Source organism: Meles meles, unplaced genomic scaffold (assembly GCF_922984935.1).
Source record: "Meles meles unplaced genomic scaffold, mMelMel3.1 paternal haplotype, whole genome shotgun sequence".
Taxonomy (NCBI): Eukaryota; Metazoa; Chordata; class Mammalia; order Carnivora; family Mustelidae; genus Meles; species Meles meles.
In genome coordinates this window covers 202556-223988 of record NW_025721154.1, presented here as the reverse complement: position 1 = coordinate 223988, position 21433 = coordinate 202556, and the positions used below count along the sequence as shown (strand labels likewise).

Below are 21433 nucleotides of genomic sequence, written 5' to 3'. Positions count from 1 at the left end.
GCCATCTGGATGTCTTCTTTGCAGAAATGTCTGTTCATGTCCTCTGCCCATTTCTTGATTGGATTGTTTGTTCTTTGGGTGTTGAGTTTGCTAAGTTCCTTATAGATTTTGGATACTAGCCCTTTATCTGATATGTCGTTTGCAAATATCTTCTCCCATTCTGTCAGCTGTCTTTTGGTTTTGTTAACTGTTTCCTTTGCTGTGCAAAAGCTTTTGATCTTGATGAAATCCCAATAGTTCATTTTTGCCCTTGCTTCCCTTGCCTTTGCCGTTGTTCCTAGGAAGATGTTGCTGCGGCTGAGGTCGAAGAGGTTGCTGCCTGCGTTCTCCTCAAGGATTTGGATGGATTCCTTTCTCACATTGAGGTCCTTCATCCATTTGGAGTCTATTTTCGTGTGTGGTGTAAGGAAGTGGTCCAATTTCATTTTTCTGCATGTGGCTGTCCAATTTTCCCAGCACCATTTATTGAAGAGGCTGTCTTTTTTCCATTGGACATTCTTTCCTGCTTTGTCGAAGATGAGTTGACCATAGAGTTGAGGGTCGATTTCTGGGCTCTCTATTCTGTTCCACTGGTCTATGTGTCTGTTTTTGTGCCAGTACCATGCTGTCTTGATGATGACAGCTTTGTAATAGAGCTTGAAGTCCGGAATTGTGATGCCACCAACTTTGGCTTTGTTCTTCAATATTCCTTTGGCTATTCGAGGTCTTTTCTGGTTCCATATAAATTTTCGGATTATTTGTTCCATTTCTTTGAAAAAAATGGATGGTATTTTGATAGGGATTGCATTAAATGTGTAGATTGCTTTAGGTAGCATAGACATTTTCACAATATTTATTCTTCCAACTTTCTGGTCTTTTCCAATATGGTCAAATGGACACTTTCCTCTTTGTTGCCGTTGTAACCCTCTTTTCATTTTTTTTTCCATTTTATTTATTTTTTCAGCGTAACAGTATTCATTCTTTTTGCACAACACCCAGTGCTCCATGCAAAACGTGCCCTCCCCATTACCCACCACCTGTTCCCCCAACCTCCCACCCCTGACCCTTCAAAACCCTCTGGTTGTTTTTCAGAGTCCATAGTCTCTTATGGTTCGCCTCCCCTCCCCAATGTCCATAGCCCGCTCCCCCTCTCCCAATCCCACCTCCCCCCAGCAACCCCCAGTTTGTTTTGTGAGATTAAGAGTCAGTGGCTCTGGTGGGGAATATCATACTGGTCCTTCTCATTCAGTTGGACATCATACTCCACACTCCAATGTCCTACTCAGTCAGCTCTCCTTTATTGACATGATGTACATCTCCACCACCGTGCCCAAGATGACCACTGACTTCCTGACAAAGAGTAAGACCATTACATTTTTAGGTTGTGAAATTCAAGCATTTGTATTCTTGACACTTGGTGGAACTGAAGCCCTTCTCCTTGGTTTCATGTCCTATGATTGATATGTAGCCATCTGTCACCCTTTACACTATCCTGTACTTATGAGCAAGAATATCTGTTGGTTCATGGTCACATGCACATGGGGCAGTAGCTCTATCAATGCTTTAGTGCATACGTTGTATGCTTTTCAACTTCCATTTTGTAGGTCTCGAATTGTTAACCACCTTTTCTGTGAAGTTCCATCTCTGGTACCACTGGTGTGTCAGGATACTTCCCAGTATGAGCATACAATCCTCCTAAGTGGGTTTATCATTCTGCTGCTACCATTCATGGCCATTCTAGCTTCCTATGTCCGTGTACTTACTGTGGTGTTCCAGGTGAGCTCAGGTAAAGGACAGACAAAAGCTATCTCCACTTGTTCCTCTCACCTAATTGTGGCAAGCCTATTTTATATGACTACCCTCTCCACCTATGCAAGGCCACACTCCTTGCATTCTCCAGAACAGGATAAGGCAGTGGCAGTGTTTTACACCATCATCACACCTCTTCTGAATCCATTCATCTACAGCCTGAGAAATAAAGAGGTTACTGGTGCCCTGAAAAGACTGTTGGCATAATTGATATTTGTACAGGATATGTCACTTTAGGAACCCCTTATTGATTGAGATTGACCAATATAGATCACTTTACCTAGAATACTGTTTGGAATATGTTAATCTAAAGGATATTTATGCAATAAATTGATAAATATATTGATTCTTGCTCATTTCAGGATGGCTTAATCATAGTTATTGAAGCTACATGCTTTTCCAAATTGAAACCTCGAAAAAATGGTGTTATTGTCAACAGTATTTGGCTTCTGGGAATACATTTCAACTGTTAACTCAATGTTTGCATCTTGAAACATGTATTTTGTAATGTCCTCCTTAATGTCTGAATGTAGTGAGTAGGAAATATACTATACTCAAGCACGTGATATTAAAAGTATAATAAGGAAACTGTAATATATGTCACTGTAAGTAGTTCACTCATGTCTACATTCATTCAAAAGTGATGTACGGTTATGTCTGTTGTGCTAGTATAGACACTGGTGATGTGGCAGTAAACAATGATAAAAACTGACAGAATGCTCTGATCTCATTAAGATTTCATTCCATTGCAGGGGGACATAATAAAATAAAATAAAATAAAATAAAACAAAATAAAATAAAACAACATAAAGTAAGATAGGATAAAATAAGATAAAACAAAACAGACTTGAAAAATCTGGAGTACACCAACCAGTAGTAACTATTAGGGGCAAAAAAAAAAAAAAAAAGTTAAAAATTGGCTTAGAGAAAGTGAGAGAATTTTCTGGTTTTATATATAATAGTCCAATGTAGGGACAACCAAGAGAATGATAGTTGGTCAAAAATTGAATGGAAATGAGTTAATAATTCATACAGATTTCTCATTAGGAATGCTCTAGGCATAGGAGGAAGCCAATGAAAATGTCTTAAAGAGTAAACAAGCATGGCAAGTAAATGAAAATCAAAGTATAACATCAAAGCTAATGGAAAAAAGACAGAAATTGTAGAAATGAATGACGATAATGGAGGATTTAAAATGTTAGGTTGACCATGGTAAGCATTTGGGCTTTAATCCAAGAAAATTGGCAGGCATTGGTGTGGTTCTACAGAAAACTGAAAATCACAATTGTGTTTCCATTACAGGAGCACAGTTGTTAAAAGATACTGCCTTGGATAAAAGTGGTAATGGTAGAGTAGCAAGAACTGGCCAGTCTCTGGAAATAGTGGAAAGCAGACATTTGAGACTTATGGTGAGATTATGATGTGCAGTGTGAGGTAATTAGAAAAGCAGAGAATTGAGGGGAACCTGACTGGCTCAGTCAGTAGAGCATGAAACCTCTCATCTTGGGATTGTGAATTCTAGCCCCGGGTTGGGTTTAGAGATTACTTAAAAATAAAATGTTAAAAAAAAAGTATAGCAGATAATCGGGCTAAGAGACTGTAATAAACAACTGGAAGTAAGAAATCGTTATTATCACCATTGAGGAAAAACACAGGAACAACATTTCCATCACCCACTTCCTTAGTGCTCCTTCACTACTAGCACCTCAACTATGCAGTGGTCATTATTCTGACTCCCATCAACATTAAATGGAAACCCTTACTAATATAATCAAACAACAACTTCTCTGGAGCTTCCAGGTTCTTTTTTTTTTTTTTTTTCAATGTTAACAGAAGCTATATATATATATACCTTGGTAATACAAGGAATAATGCTATTGTTTTTATTGCTGAGTTGAACTCCATTGTACAAATATATTATGATTGCCTTCATAGGATCATTTGATATTTTCATCTATTATGAATAAAAATGTTATATCCCTCTCTACACAAAAATATTCTTTGGGAAACATTCACTCAATTATTTTATTGTATTCCTAGGCATAAAACTGTTTGGTCATAGGTAAGATATATGTTTAATAAAAAGATAAACAGTTGTATTAATATCAAATATTCTAATCAAAATATTGAAACTTCTTGGTGCTTAAGGGTTGGGAAAGTAATGGTTTGATGCTAAATTTAAATACATATTTTTGTGAAATACTTTAGAGACACATTGATATCAACTGTGTGTTTGCTATTAATAAATTCTATAAGAATTTAAATTTTGTTAGGACCACTCATTCTTGGTTCAAGATAAGTTACTGTATTTGGCCCATAAATATTTTTCTTAATGTAGCTTATTTGTTTAGAATATACTATGCATCTGTAAGTCAACCACCAATCCAATAATTAAAACATTGTTAAATGTTTTAGAAATTGTGGAGCATAATGAATAACATGGAGGACATTGGGAGAAGGAGAGGAGAAGGGAGTTGGGTGAAATCAGAGGGGGAGATGAACCATGAGAGACTGTGGACCCTGAGAAACAAACTGAGGGTTTTGGAGGTGAGGGGAGTGAGCCTGGTGGTGGGTTTTAAGGAGGGCATGCATTGCATGGAGCACTGGGTGTGATGCATAAACAATGAATCTTGGAACACTGAAAAAATAAAATAAAGTTAAAATGTCAAAAAAAAAAGAAATTGTTAGATCTCTTCAGAATGTCTACTCTGTCTTTTTGTTTCCTCCATTGCTCTGAGTTTCTAGACTACGATTGTCTTGTTATCTTATAGTATTACCAAATATATATTCATGGACAACTATGGAATGCTTATCATCCATGGGAGCTTTGAACTCTATAAAAACCATCTTATGTGTTACATCACATTTTTCAGAGCCTCTCTTCATTTGACATTATTTTACTATATATATTTTATATATTTTATTTTATTGTATATATAATATATATTATATATAAATATATATTTATATATATAAATATAATATATTATAATATATATTATATATTATATATTAATTATATTATATGTAATATATATAAATATATATTCCTACTCAGATAAAATTCTGTTTTATAATTTTATCACATATCTGTTTATATTTTGATTGACTTAAGATGGATAACTTTCAGTTTTGTGCTATTATGTATGGTGTATTTATGGATATTTATGTATATGACCCCTGCTTCCCATAGACAATAACTTATACAGGGCATATGTATATTACTGGAATTGCTGGTTTGTGGGATATGAAAAAGATCATGGGTTTAGAATTGGGCAACATTTTTTCCAAAGTGGCTGTAACAATTTTCATTTGTAAGATAAATATATAGACCAGAAAGTATAAAATCTGTTTCTACACATTGGTTTCCCGTCTTCATAGTTTAAACTGAAACACATCAGAACAGATCATATCCCGAGATTCCATGAAAATCCTTTAAGGAAAAAGAAAGTGATTATTACTACATGCTTTTATTGCCTCCATAGCATTTTCTCAGCCAAATGAAATTTCAAGACCGTACGCCACTTCTATTTTCTTCCTTAGATGAGGGGAAAACAAATTATCTTATTACAGTAACTTTCAGAGAGTAAGTCCTGTATGATCAGAGTTTAGTCAAAATCAGAGTTTAGTCAAAATCGTTACACACAGGGCACATTTTAGAGAATGTAAGGTTGCTCAATTTCCCTTAGCCTTCACTTTTTTTTTCTCTTTTGATCACTAGATGAATTAATCCCAATCAATTTCCCAGTGTTTTTTTTTTTGTTTTTTTGTTTTTGTTTTTATTTTTTTTATTTTTTATTTTTTTTTGAGTTTCATTTTATTTATTTTTTCAGCGTAACAGTATTCATTCTTTTTGCACAACACCCAGTGCTCCATGCAAAACGTGCCCTCTCCATTACCCACCACCTGTTCCCCCAACCTCCCACCCCTGACCCTTCAAAACCCTCAGGTTGCCCCAACCTCCCACCCCTGACCCTTCAAAACCCTCAGGTTGTTTTTCAGAGTCCATAGTCTCTTATGGTTCGCTTCCCCTCCCCAATGTCCATAGCCCGCTCCCCCTCCCCCAATCCCACCTCCCCGCAGCAACCCCCAGTTTGTTTTGTGAGATTAAGAGTCATTTATGGTTTGTCTCCCTCCCAATCCCATCTTGTTTCATTTATTCTTCTCCTATCTCCTACCCCCCCATGTTGCTTCTCCATGTCCTCATATCAGGGAGATCATATGATAGTTGTCTTTCTCCGATTGACTTATTTCACTAAGCATGATACGCTCTAGTTCCATCCACGTCGTCGCAAATGGCAAGATTTCATTTCTTTTGATGGCTGCATAGTATTCCATTGTGTATATATACCACATCTTCTTTATCCATTCATCTGTTGATGGACATCTAGGTTCTTTCCATAGTCTGGCTATTGTAGACATTGCTGCTATAAACATTCGGGTACACGTGCCCCTTCGGATCACTATGTTTGTATCTTTAGGGTAAATACCCAGTAGTGCAATTGCTGGGTCATAGGGTAGTTCTATTTTCAACATTTTGAGGAACCTCCATGCTGTTTTCCAGAGTGGTTGCACCAGCTTGCATTCCCACCAACAGTGGAGGAGGGTTCCCCTTTCTCCACATCCTCTCCAGCATCTGTCATTTCCTGACTTGTTCATTTTAGCCATTCTGACTGCCATGAGGTGATATCTCATTGTGGTTTTGATTTCTATTTCCCTGATGGCGAGTGACGTGGAGCACTTTTTCATGTGTCTGTTGGCCATCTGGATGTCTTCTTTGCAGAAATGTCTGTTCATGTCCTCTGCCCATTTCTTGATTGGATTGTTTGTTCTTTGGGTGTTGAGTTTGCTAAGTTCCTTATAGATTTTGGATACTAGCCCTTTATCTGATATGTCGTTTGCAAATATCTTCTCCCATTCTGTCAGTTGTCTTTTGGTTTTGTTAACTGTTTCCTTTGCTGTGCAAAAGCTTTTGATCTTGATGAAATCCCAACAGTTCATTTTTGCCCTTGCTTCCCTTGCCTTTGCCGTTGTTCCTAGGAAGATGTTGCTACGGCTGAGGTCGAAGAGGTTGCTGCCTGCATTCTCCTCAAGGATTTTGATGGATTCCTTTCTCACATTGAGGTCCTTCATCCATTTGGAGTCTATTTTTGTGTGTGGTGTAAGGAAGTGGTCCAATTTCATTTTTCTGCATGTGGCTGTCCAATTTTCCCAGCACCATTTATTGAAGAGGCTGTCTTTTTTCCATTGGACATTCTTTCCTGCTTTGTCGAAGATTAGTTGACCATAGAGTTGAGGGTCGATTTCTGGGCTCTCTATTCTGTTCCACTGATCTATGTGTCTGTTTTTGTGCCAGTACCATGCTGTCTTGATGATGACAGCTTTGTAATAGAGCTTGAAGTCCGGAATTGTAATGCCACCAACTTTGGCTTTGTTCTTCAATATTCCTTTGGCTATTCGAGGTCTTTTCTGGTTCCATATAAATTTTAGGATTATTTGTTCCATTTCTTTGAAAAAAATGGATGGTATTTTGATAGGGATTGCATTAAATGTGTAGATTGCTTTAGGTAGCATAGACATTTTCACAATATTTATTCTTCCAATCCAGGAGCATGGAACATTTTTCCATTTTTTTGTGTCTTCCTCAATTTCTTTCATGAGTACTTTATAATTTTCTGTGTATAGATTCTTAGTCTCTTTGGTTAGGTTTATTCCTAGGTATCTTATAGTTTTGGGTACAATTGTAAATGGGATTGACTCCTTAATTTCTCTTTCTTCAGTCTTGTTGTTGGTGTACAGAAATGCAACTGATTTCTGTGCATTGATTTTATATCCTGACACTTTACTGAATTCCTGAACAAGTTCTAGCAGTTTTGGAGTGGAGTCTTTTGGGTTTTCCACATATAGTATCATATCATCTGTGAAGAGTGATAGTTTGACTTCTTTACCAATTTGGATGCCTTTAATTTCTTTTTGTTGTCTGATTGCTGAGGCTAGGACTTCTAGTACTATGTTGAATAGCAGTGGTGATAAGGGACATCCCTGCCGTGTTCCTGACCTTAACGGAAAAGCTTTCAGTTTTTCTCCATTGAGAATGATATTTGCGGTGGGTTTTTCATAGATGGCTTTGATAATATTGAGGTATGTGCCCTCTATCCCTACACTTTGAAGAGTTTTGATCAGGAAGGGATGCTGTACTTTGTCAAATGCTTTTTCAGCATCTATTGAGAGTATCATATCGTTCTTGTTCTTTCTTTTATTAATGTGTTCTATCACATTGATTGATTTGCGGATGTTGAACCAACCCTGCAGCCCTGGAATAAATCCCCCTTGATCGTGGTGAATAATCCTTTTAATGTACTGTTGAATCCTATTGGCTAGTATTTTGGCGAGAATTTTTGCGTCTGTGTTCATCAAGGATATTGGTCTGTAGTTCTCTTTTTTGGTGGGATCCTTGTCTGGTTTTGGGATCAAGGTGATGCTGGCCTCATAAAATGAGTTTGGAAGTTTTCCTTCCATTTCTATTTTTTGGAACAGTTTCAGGAGAATAGGAATGAGTTCTTCTTTAAATGTTTGGTAGAATTCCCCTGGGAAGCCGTCTGGCCCTGGGCTTTTGTTTGTTTGGAGATTTTTGATGACTGTTTCAATCTCCTTACTGGTTATGGGCCTGTTCAGGTTTTCTATTTCTTCCTGGTTCAGTTGTGGTAGTTTATATGTCTCTAGGAATGCATCCATTTCTTCCAGATTGTCCAATTTGTGGCCAATTTCCCAGTGTTTTTATGGGCATCCTAAAAGTAATTTAAATTTCTGTCCAGTTTGAAAAATACATGTTTCCTCGTCTTACTTTCTTTTGGAAAAGTACAGAATGCTGAGGCCATTTGTTAAGCATAAAAAGAGTTCTTTATTCCAGCTTCCTTCCATCTCTGAATCCAAGGATAATACTGTGGTATGCACGTGAACCATTGAATGCTGTAAGAAGTTCTCCACAATGTTAAATCACTCAACTTTAGTCTATAACAGCAGTAATAAAGTATGAATACAAAACATTTCAATAATTACAGAATACTTAGGCCTTTGTAAAACATATACATATTTTCTAATCAGGTTTTTTGCCAGTTCTGTTTCCAAAAAATAATACTATGCTAAATACTAAAAACATTGAATGCTGTAAAAACATTTCCATAAATATGAAGAAGTTAATTTTAAGCTATGCAACATTTAATGTGTTATACATCAAGAAAATATTTCTCCTGATAGATGAGGAATGTGTGCCAAAGTTGGAGTTGCAATTAGAGGCACGTAAAATATATCATGCATCTTCTTTCCCCAAAAGAAAAAAAAAACATTACTCCCAGAATCCTACTACAACTTCCAGGATAAATTTCTACATACAGTTAAAATTCCTAATGAGTGGCTCAATTCCCTTTAATAAAAAGTAAACATTGAGGAATGACAGCTTGTATGATATTATGTTCACTAATTTAAAACTTACAATTCTCAATCCTAAATAAATATAATTACAATATACCACTGGTGTATTAAGCAATGGCTTGGAAATCCAATATGAGCAAAGTAATTACGGATAGCACTATCTTAAACACTTCTAAGAACAATACTATATTAAGTATGTGTAATCCAAAACCAGAAATTTTGGTAAGAAAGAAGTACCAATATTAAAATTTAGAATCATCATGGAAGATTTAAGAACAAATTAAATAGGAGATCCATAAACTGAAAGTTGAACACTTACACCAAAACAAATTTAACTAATAAGCAATTATATTTGTAGTTATTTTCATCATAATAAAACCTCTTCTAATTTTTATCACAGCTGACACATATTCCCACATTATCATCCCCCAACTTCCCCTGAATTTTAAATTCTACTTTATTAAAATATTTAATATCCATTTTTTAATTCAAAAGTGTCAGATAATCATATCCACAGATAGAAAATAAAGAAATGAGTAGGAATGAAAGCCTAACGTATAGAAACTATGTCATCTCCTTAAATATTATTAGGCAGTGAGAAGGTAAATATCAAAATGAAAGTATTAATAATAACCAGGACTCATCTGAAAACATAGAACTTATAAAACACTTTATTGTATTCACAGACCTGTACCCCTGGGATAAAAATACATTATATGTTTATTAAAAAAAAAATTTGGAAGGGGAGGCGAACCATAAGAGACTATGGACTCTGAAAAACAACCTGAGGGTTTTGAAGGGTCAGGGGTGGGAGGTTGGGGGAACAGGTGGTGGGTAATGGGGAGGGCACGTTTTGCATGGAGCAATGGGTGTTGTGCAAAAAGAATGAATACTGTTACGCTGAAAAAATAAATAAAATGGAAAAAAAAATTTAGTGACTCTTACTTTCCTATAAAATGACTTAGTTGTGAAAAGGCTTTCTCCCCAAAGAAAATGTCAGCAATAAATCACACCTGCTTGTCCTCAGAGGGGACAAAAAGGAATTATGTAATTCAGATCTCAGCTTTTAAATAAAGTTTGAATCCCATAAGTCATCAACACTTACATCAAGGTTAGTCATTGCTGGAAATAACTTAAGACTATCATGGGACAAAACTATAATTTCAGAATCCTGAAATGGACAGTCTTTGGTGCTTTCTTTAAGAAAAAAAAAATACAACGTTCAGTTAAGATAGGATCTTTGGAAGGGTCTGTACAAGCCAACGTCCCTAAAGCTGATGTCTTTACTACCTTTAAGATCATTCCTGGAGTCCACAGTCTCTCATGGTTCCTATCCCCCTCCAAAAGACAAACTCAGAGTGTTAGAAGGGAGGAGGGTGGGAGGGTGGGTGAGTCTAGTGGTGGCTATTAAGGAGGGCACATATTGGGGGCGCCTGGATGGCTCAGCAGGTTAAAGCCTCTGCCTTCAGCCCAGGTCATGATCCCAGGGTCCTGGGATCGAGCCCCGCATCGGGCTCTCTGCTTGGCTGGGAGCCTGCTTCCTCCTCTCTCTCTCTCTCTGCCTGCCTCTCTGCCTACTTGTAATCTCTGTCTGTCAAATAAATAAATCTAAAAAAAAAAAAAAAGGAGGGCACATATTGCATGGAGCAATAGGTGCTATACACAAACAATGACTCATTGAACACTACATCGGAAACTGATGATGTGGGGCACCTGGTGCTCACTGGGTTAAACCTCTGCCTTAGGCTCAAGTGATGATCTCAGGGTCCTGGGATTAAGCCCTGCATTGAGCTCTCTGCTAAGCAGGGAGGCTGCTTCCCCCTCCCCCTCTGCTTGCTCTCTGCCTACTTGTGATCTCTCTCTCTCTCTCTCTGTCCGTCAAACAAATAAATAAAGTCTTAAAAAAAAAAGACTAATGATGTATTGTATGGTGACTAACATAACACAATAAAAAAGATAATTCAACATCTAAATTTAGATCAAATACTTTTAGTAATGATGGTATTTGTTTTTTTTTTATTTGAACTTGATATTGTTCACAAAAACTATTTTAAATGTATTATAAGTAACAAATGTAAACTACTTAGGATTGTTATGAAAAGCTCAGAGTCTGGCTCAAAAGAAAACAAAACAAAACAGACAAAACAAAACCTTCCCGTGTTATAAAAATGGGTGTGTGTCCTCCGTTTTCCAACATTTAGCAAGAGAGTCAAAGTGGAATGTGCTGATGGAATGGGACTAAGGAAGAATGGCTTACCAACATAAATAGGATAATCAGAATTGTTTGTTTTCTTTTTTTCTGAGGTTTGCTCCCACTTTTCTATTGTGAATGGTGATGGTACATAGAGCTGAGGATGATTTTGGATAATTAAATTAATAAGTGTAGGCAAGCAATTCACAATATTGCCTGGCACAGAACACCCAAAAAATACTTCTTTTTGATATTTGCAAATGACAGTACAGACAAAAGGTTGATATCCAGGATCTATAAAGAACTTCTCAAACTCAACACACACAAAACAGATAATCATATCGAAAAATGGGCAGAAGATATGAACAGACACTTCTCCAATGAAGACATACAAATGACTATCAGACACGTGAAAAAATGTTCATCATCACTAGCCATCAGGGAGATTCAAATTAAAACCACATTGAGATACCACCTGACACCAGTTAGAATGGCCAAAATTAGCAAGACAGGAAACAACGTGTGTTGGAGAGGATGTGGAGAAAGGGGAACCCTCTTCCACTGTTTGTGGGAATGCAAGTTAGTGCAGCCACTTTGGAGAACAGTGTGGAGACTCCTGAAGAAATTAAGAATAGAGCTTCCCTATGACCCTGCAATTGCACTGATGGGTATTTACCCCAAAGGTACAGATGTAGTGAAAAGAAGGGCCATCTGTACCCCGATGTTTATTGCAGCAATGGCTACGGTCGCCAAACTGTGGAAAGAACCAAGATGCCCTTCAACGGATGAATGGATAAGGAAGATGTGGTACATATACACGATGGAGTATTATGCCTCCATCAGAAAGGATGAATACCCAGCTTTTGTAGAAACATGGACGGGACTGGAGGAGATTATGCTGAGCGAAGTAAGTCAAGCAGAGAGAGTCAAGTATCATATGGTTTCACTTATTTGTGGAGCATAACAAATAACACGGAGGACATGGGGAGATGGAGAGGAGAGGGAGTTGAGGGAAACTGGAAGGGGAGATGAACCATGAGAGACTATGGACTCTGAAAAACAACCAGAGGGTTTTGAAGGGGCGGGGGGAGGGGTGGGAGGTTGAGGAACCAGGTGGTGGGTAATAGCGAGGGCACGTACTGCATGGAGCACTGGGTGTTATGCCAAAACAATGAACACTGTTATGCTGTAAATAAACAAATAAAAAAATTTTAAAAATACTTCTTTTTGGTGTTGTTTTTACTGTTATTATTCTCTTTTCCTGATTACCCTTCTGCATAAATGAAGGTGGATTCGGAACGGAGGCATGCCCTTCATTGCTCAAACCCTTCAATAGTTGTCGTAGTGCAACCCAGTTCTATTTTATTTAAGATTTTATTCATTTATTTATGAGAGAGTGAGAGCGAGCATGAGGGGTGGGTGTGGAGAGCAGAGGGGGAGGGAGAAGCTGACTCCCCACTGAGCAGAGAGCCAGACTTGGGGATCAATGCCAGGGTCTTGGGATCATGGCCTGACCCGAAAGCAGGCATTTAACTTACTGAGCTGCCCCGGTCCTGGTGAAATACAATTTATGTGTCTGTGGATCTAGTGGGAAAATTGCTTTCAAGGTTAGATCTGTTTTTTTTTTTTTCTTCCCACTCTCAGACATGGCATGGTGATGGCAAAGAACTATCATTCACAGTAAAAAACTCTGAGCCATCAAATAAGTGTTTAGCCTACTGATTCCACTGAAATGAGTTAGAAGATAATTGCAGTGCCTTGATCCATGTATTCATGTTTACAAGTAAAACCTTCCAGTAGTCTCAGAAACTATATTTTAATGAAAGTGTTTTATATCAATGATTATGCAGACTGAATTATATGTATTTTTTCTTATATGCCCGTGTATTTTACTTCAGATAGTTCTGACCTGCCTGAGTCGTGCAGATATTATGTAAAGGATTTCTGGAAATATCATATAGATGTACACATTTGAGATTTATTTGGCATTACATTGACTTTGAATCATCCCAGAGCTATCAGGACAAAGGCACTGGGGAATGAATACATTAATGAATAATAAATAAATAAACAAAGTGTGTTTGATCCAAATCAGAACCTTTAGAAAGTGTAAAGTTTCAATATTAATATTAGATACATCATAAAATATTTGAGAACGAAATATGAGATCCATAAACGGAAAATTAAAAGTTCATAACTAAACATCTTTATCAAACATAGAAGCATATTTGTAGTTAATATCATTATAACTTCTGATCTTTATCTCTCCTGACATGTATTTCCATACCGTTCTCCAATGTTCCCTGAATATTAAATTCTACTTTATTAAAATATTTAATGTCCATTTGTTTAATTAAAATTCTCAGATAAATCATGTCAGCAGATAGAAACTAAAGAAATGAGTAAGAATTAAAGCCAAGCATATAGAAACTCTGCTCCCTACTTCATAATACTAGGCAGTGATAAAGTAAATATCAGAATGATATTATTAATAAAAACCAGGACTTGTTTGAAACCATACAACTTACTTAATACTTTATTGTAATAGAACTGCATAAAATTCTCACCATGTATTTTTATTTTCTGAAATCCTTTACCTATATTACACACATTTATCATTTCAAAAATATTTTGGGGTAAAAATTAGTGATAACCATAATGTAAAATATTAAGATTTAAATAAGAAATAATATACATGTTCACTAGCCCAATTAAGAACACAAGGTTATTCCAAGGTTATGCTTTTTTAAGAAGGAGGTATATATTGCTATCAAACTCAGATCCTATAACACTATGGCAAGATGACTTCCACACCCATTTTCCTTGTAAACCTGTGATGATTCAAATTTAATATGACCAAAAAAATCTCAAATACTTACACCCATGCTCTTTTTATAGATCATTTAAGAAATATGTTAATTGTGGGGCACCTGGGTGGCTCAGTGGGTTAAAGCCTCTGCCTTTCACTCAGGTCATGATCCCAGGGTCCTGGGATTGAGCCCCGCATTGGGCTCTCTGCTTGGCAGGGAGCCTGCTTCCTCCTCTCTCTCTCTCTCTGCCTGCCTCTCTCCCTACTTGTGATCTCTATCTGTCAAATAAATAAATAAAATCTTTAAAAAAAAAGAAATATATTAATTGTAAAGCTATCTCTGAAATAGTCCCAACTGAGTTATGCACAAATCAGAAGCATAAGAGAATTCAATCTACATAATCATCAAAATGAAATGTATTTCCTTAAATAATATGTTTGAGACTAATCCCATGTTTTCTTTTTTAAATGTAAGTTGAATTAAACTCATGAAGTCACTATAATTTCTTTTGACCTCAGAGGACTCAGCGGACTAAGCAACCATTTGAAGTGTGTGTTTTAGACTGTGAAGAATTCTTTCACCAAGTCATGCCTATGAAACTAAAGAAAAAGATATTCACATAAAATATTCTTTTCTTCTAGATGATGAGACATATCAATTGTCATTAATTTTTTTAATTTTTTATTTATTTCTTATTTTTTATAAACATATAATGTATTTTTATCCCCAGGGGTACAGGTCTGTGGATCGCCAGGTTTGCACACTTCACAGCACTCACCACAGAACATACCCTCCCCAATGTCAATGACCCCACTCCCCCTATCCCAACACCCCCTCCCCCCAGAAACCCTCAGTTTGTTTTGTGAGATTAAGAGTCACTGATGATTTGTCTCCCTCCCAATCCCATTGAGTGCCATTTATTCTTCTCCTATCTCCCTAACCCCCCATGTTGCATCTCCATGTCCTCATATCAGGGAGATCATATGATGGTTGTCTTTCTCTGATTGACTTATTTCACTAAGCATGATACCCTCTAGTTCCATCCACGTAATTGCAAATGGCAAAATTTCATTTCTTTTGATGACTGCATAGTATTCCATTGTGTATATATACCACCTCTTCTTTATCCATTCATCTGTTGATGGACATCTAGGTTCTTTCCATAGTTTAGCTATTATCGACATTGCTGCTATAAACATTCGGGTGCACGTGCCCCTTCGGATCACTACGTTTGTATCTTTAGGGTAAATACCCAGTAGTGCAATTGCTGGGTCATAGGGTAGTTCTATTTTCAATATTTTGAGGAACCTCCATGCTGTTTTCCAGAGTGGTTGCACCAGCTTGCATTCCCACCAACAGTGGAGGAGGGTTCCCCTTTCTCCGCATCCTCGCCAGCATCTGTCATTTCCTGACTTGTTCATTTTAGCCATTCTGACTGGTGTGAGGTGATATCTCATTGTGGTTTTGATTTCTATTTCCCTGATGCCGAGTGATGTGGAGCACTTTTTCATGTGTCTATTGGCCATCTGGATGTCTTCTTTGCAGAAATGTCTGTTCATGTCCTCTGCCCATTTCTTGATTGGATTGTTTGTTCTTTGGGTGTTCAGTTTACTAAGTTCCTTATAGAATTTGGATACTAGTCCTTTATCTGATATGTCGTTTGCAAATATCTTCTCCCATTCTGTCAGTTGTCTTTGGTTTTGTTAACTGTTTCCTTTGCTGTGCAAAAGCTTTTGATCTTGATGAAATCCCAATAGTTCATTTTTGCCCTTGCTTCCCTTGCCTTTGCCATTGTTCCTAGGAAGATGTTGCTGCGGCTGAGGTCGAAGAGGTTGCTGCCTGCATTCTCCTCAAGGATTTGGATGGATTCCTTTCTCAAATTGAGGTCCTTCATCCATTTGGAGTCTATTTTCGTGTGTGGTGTAAGGAAATGGTCCAATTTCATTTTTCTGCATGTGGCTGTCCAATTTTCCCAGCACCATTTATTGAAGAGGCTGTCTTTTTTCCATTGGACATTCTTTCCTGCTTTGTCGAAGATTAGTTGACCCTAGAGTTGAGGGTCGATTTCTGGGCTCTCTATTCTGTTCCATTGATCTATATGTCTGTTTTTGTGCCAGTACCATGCTGTCTTGATGATGACAGCTTTGTAATAGAGCTTGAAGTCCGGAATTGTGATGCCACCAACTTTGGCTTTCTTTTTCAATATTCCTTTGGCTATTTGAGGTCTTTTCTGGTTCCATATAAATTTGAGGATTATTTGTTCCATTTCTTTGGAAAAAATGGATGGTATTTTGATAGGGATTGCCTTAAATGTGCAGATTGCTTTAGGTAGCATGGACATTTTCACAATATTTATTCTTCCAATCCAGGATCATGGAACATTTTTCCATTTCTTTGTGTCTTCCTCAATTTCTTTCATGAGTACTTTATAGTTTTCTGCATATAGATTCTTAGCCTCTTTGGTTAGGTTTATTCCTAGGCATCTTATAGCTGTTAGAACTTGTACAGGAATTCAGTAAAGTGTCAGGATATTAAATCAATGCACAGAAACCAGTTGCATTTCTGTACACCAACAAAAAGACAGAAGAAAGAGAAATTAAGGAGTCAATCCCATTTACAATTGCACCCAGAACTAAAAGTTCATTTCTTAAATTTCAAAATACTTTAAGTAGATTTTGTAGGGTTTCTTTTATGTGTCATGTTAAGAAAAGATGACTCCCCTTTTCAGAAAATAATAAAACAAAAATATCTATATTTTTCTAGTACTTTTATGATTTCAGAGTGAAAATTTTGAAGTTTAACCTATTTGAAGTTAATTTGGGAATTTGGTGTTAATTGTAGAATCTGAATTTTTTTTATTCCAGATTGACTCACCAATTTTCCTGGTTATGCTTTTCAATAACACACTGTTATCATCATTTTTTTGTGTAGCCTTCCCTTCTTTTGTGTTAAATTCATTTGTGTTATCTTCAGGGCTTTGAATTCTGATCCTCTGTACTGTTTGTTTATTTATTACATGAGAACTATACTCTTCACTTATAACAGCATTTTACAATATATTCTGCTAACTAACAGTAAGTTCATGTTGCTGATTTCTCTCTTATATTACTTGGAATAATCCACAAGCAATAAACAAAGTTCTTGCTCCTTAACAATATGGATATTAAACCAGAAAAATCTAGGGTGAATGTTATTCTATAGAATAAATAACTCAGCTTCTTTAACAGATAATACTATTTTTAAATGAGGAGGATAATGTATATACTAAAAGAGACTTAAAATGTATTAAATTAACTAGATGCATTTCTTCTGGATTATGATTTGTACATATATGTACACGAATCATTGAACTTTTAGCATTGAGTATTTTATTAAATTAAGAAATTGTCGTTAAATGTTTAAGACTATATTATGGAATAATACACATATTGAAAGAGGCCTACATTTTAAAGAAAGAAGAAAAGAAAGAAAGAGAGAAAGCAAGCAAGCAAACTCATATTGTTAGAGACAGGTATTCAAGGATGTGATGTAGCAGATTTTAAAAATGTGCACTGGGTAGTGGGTTAAGGGTGCATATTAGAACATGATAATTATTCATGGAAATGTGTTATTTGTGTATGTAGCTTCATCATGATATCCCTGCACTTCAAATTCAAATGAATACCCCCAAAAGGACCCCAGAAAAATTATGATTTGAATTAGAATTCCACAACTTTTATGGAGTCCATTGGAATGGAGTTACAATTGTATGTTCTATCCTATACTCTATAATCGTCCTTAACTTGTAGAAACATAATACATTTACTTACCTCCTCCTTCACAAAGTTCCAGGGAAAAATTGACCATATATAAATACTACAAATTTCTTGACGAATTTATGTTCAAGACGTGTAAGTTTTGGTACATTTGTAACCATAAAGTAGAATTTCTAACTCTCTAGGGTCTGTCATTTTTCTATATTAATTGGGTGTCTCCTACACTTTCTAATCATTCTTACGGTTTCCCAGTAAAATCCAACTATATTCTAGATAATTTATATCATACACAATGATTGATTTTGCTTGTTTTGGAAAAGCTAATATTTTTGTTCATTTGTTTTCAGAGATAATTACTACCCCTATGCATGGTCGCTGCTTCTAGGATAATGTTGAGATAAATGCATGTTACCTTTTGGGCTTCTGGGTGGCTTATTCAGTTAGGCGGCTGCCTTTGGCTCACGTCATGATCCCAGGATCCTGGAATTGAGCCTGCACTGGACTCCCTGCTCAGTGGAGGACCTGCTTCTCCCTCTCCTTCTGCCTGTCACTCTGTTTACTTATGCTCTCTATCTCTCTGTCTAATCAATAAATAAAATCTTTTTAAAAATGCATGTTATCTGGTATTTAATGCCCTGATACTATTAAGTGTTATATTTTTTCGTACAATATAACTATGGCTTTTACTATACTATAGACTCTTTTTGGACTGCAATACAAAAAATGTGTGTGTGTGTGTGTGTGTGTGTGTGTGTGTGTGTGTGTGTGTTGTTTTTAGTTTTCTTTTTTTTAAGATTTTATTTATTTATTTGACAGAGAGAGGTCACAAGTAGACAGAGAGGCAGGCAGAGAGAGAGACAGGGAAGCAGGCTCCCTGCTGAGCAGAGAGCCTGATGCCGGACTCGATCCCAGGACCCTGAGATCATGACCTGAGCCGAAGGCAGCGGCTTAACCCACTGAGCCACCCAGGCGCCCTGCTTTTAGTTTTCTATGGGAATTTGTATTCCTGTTTAACAAAAATTTTATCCCCATTTGTGTGATGTCATAGTTTTTCTCTAATTTAAAAACATTATTGACTCTTCTCTTTCTCTAACATATTTTTTTAATTTAAATTCAATTAGCCAACATACACTACATTATTAGGTTTTGATATAATATTCAATGATTCATTAGTTGCAAATGACATCCAGGGCTTATCACACCATGTGCCTGCATTAATGCCCATCACAATATTACCCAATCCCCTACCTTCCCCTCTATCTCCAAATCTCGATTTGTTTCCCAGAGTCAAGAGTTTTTCATGGTTTGTCCATTCAGTTTTCCCTCCTTTCCTGTATTGTCTTCAGAACTATACCTTATATTCCACATATGAGTGAAAGTGTATAATAATTTTCTTTCTCTGGTTAACTTATTTCACTTAGTATAATACTCTCATTTCATCCACGTCAATGTCAATGGTAGGAATTCATTCTTTCTGATGACTGAGTAATATATATACACTGTATATATATATACACATATATGACCCACATCTTACCTTATATCTAATTTGCCAGCATAGCTGTTCACTGTATCTTTAGAAAAGGTTCCATACATTCACTTCTTAGCATCTCCCCTGCAGATTCTTAGACTCAGACACCATTGTCCCTTGCCTTGGTACCGAGGCATATATTACTGAGTAATATATATACACTGTATATATATATACACTGTATATATGACCCACATCTTACCTTATATCTAATTTGCCAGCATAGCTGTTCACTGCATCTTTAGAACAGGTTCCATACATTCACTTCTTAGCATCTCCCCTGCAGATTCTTAGACTCAGACACCATTGTCCCTTGCCTTGGTACCGTGAAGAACTTTTAACCATTCTTCTGATTTTCATCTTTTTTTTTTTCTTCTAAGATATCTCCATGACACATCCAGAAGTATTCTCTAGAAAAATTAGCCAGGTGACACATTTCTCTACTGAAATTTATCCAATAGATTTTAAATAAAACCAAATCGTATAAACTTCCATAAATTGCTTATCTCAGAACTTACCCATAGTATGCCCCTCCCTCACTGGATTTGTACTGCTGTCCTGTTTGTTTTTCCTCATGGTCTCAAGGTCTTTGCACTGCTGTTCCCTCTCTTAAAACTTCTTTTCTGCATAAATGGCCTTCAGTTAGCTCCCTCAGCACATTCAGATATTTTTCAAATATTACTGATAAAAGAACTTCGGTTGACCAAACAACTTAAGAGTGCCATAGCATTCCTTTTTTTTTTTTTTAGAAAAAGAGGGAGAGAGCAGCACGAGTGAGCACAGGCAGACAGAGTGTGTCATAACATTCTATCCATTGTCTTGCTGTTTTTAAGTACATAACTGTTGCCATTGTTTGAATTGTATTATCCGTACATTTATATATGCATTCGTGGCACAGTCCCTCATTAGAATGCAGGCTTCTGAACATTAAAATAAGATGTCGTTTACTCTTCTAATGGTAAAACCTAAATTAGGAGCTGACAACATGAATGACATAATTTTCAATGAAAAAAAAATTGAATTAATCCTAAAACTGGTACATCTTTGGAATCTGCAATTATTAAAGTATGTTTAAATATAGCATTCACTTGTCTACTGATAGATTCAATTTTCTGGTATTTTATTTATCATAATGAATTATATTTATGAGTAACATTTGTCCAAATGTATACACTTGTATTCTTTTTATTTTTGTAAACTTTATTTTTAGAGTAGTTTCAGATTCACAACAAAATTGCAAGGAAGATACAAAGATTTTCATATACCTCTTCCCCACACATCCCTGGTCTCACTCATTATAAACATCCTTCACCATGGTGTTACATTTGTTACATTTGATAAGCCCACACTGATTCATCTCAGTTACCAAAAAGCATGGTTAACCTAAGAGTTATGCCTGGTATTATACATTCTATAGGTTTGAACAAATGTATAATGACTTGGATTCATTACTATAGTATAATAGAGGATAGATTCATCATCCCAAAAAACTTCTGTTTTCCACTTTTTAACCCCTATCCCTCCCCAATCCCTGTCTCCATGGTTTTGTCCTTTTGACAAGAAATATTATATAGCTGGAATCATACATTATGTGGCCTTTTCAGTTTGGGTTCTTTCATTTCTTAGTATGTGTTTAAGGTTCTTCCATGTCTTTTTATGTCTTGATAAGTGCTGTTTACTTTTAGTGTAGAACAATATTTCATTTTCTGGATACACAATGGTTTACTTAACCATTCACTTACTGGAGGACTTGAGGGTTGCTACTGAGTTTTATCAATTATGAATAATATCCACATGAGGTTTTTGTGTGAACAATGAATTTTCAATTATTTTGGATAATTGCTAGATTGTGTGGTGAGAGTTTGTTGAGTTTAATGAGAAACTGACAAGCTATTTTTGAAAATGGCTGTAGAATTTTGCTTTCCTA

The 21433-nt window shown here is 36.3% G+C and overlaps 1 pseudogene; it reads left to right on the top strand.

Moving 5' to 3' along the window:
* Positions 1-856: 856 nt before the first annotated feature.
* Positions 857-1995, top strand: LOC123936056 (annotated as a pseudogene).
* The last annotated feature ends 19438 nt before the right edge of the window (positions 1996-21433 follow it).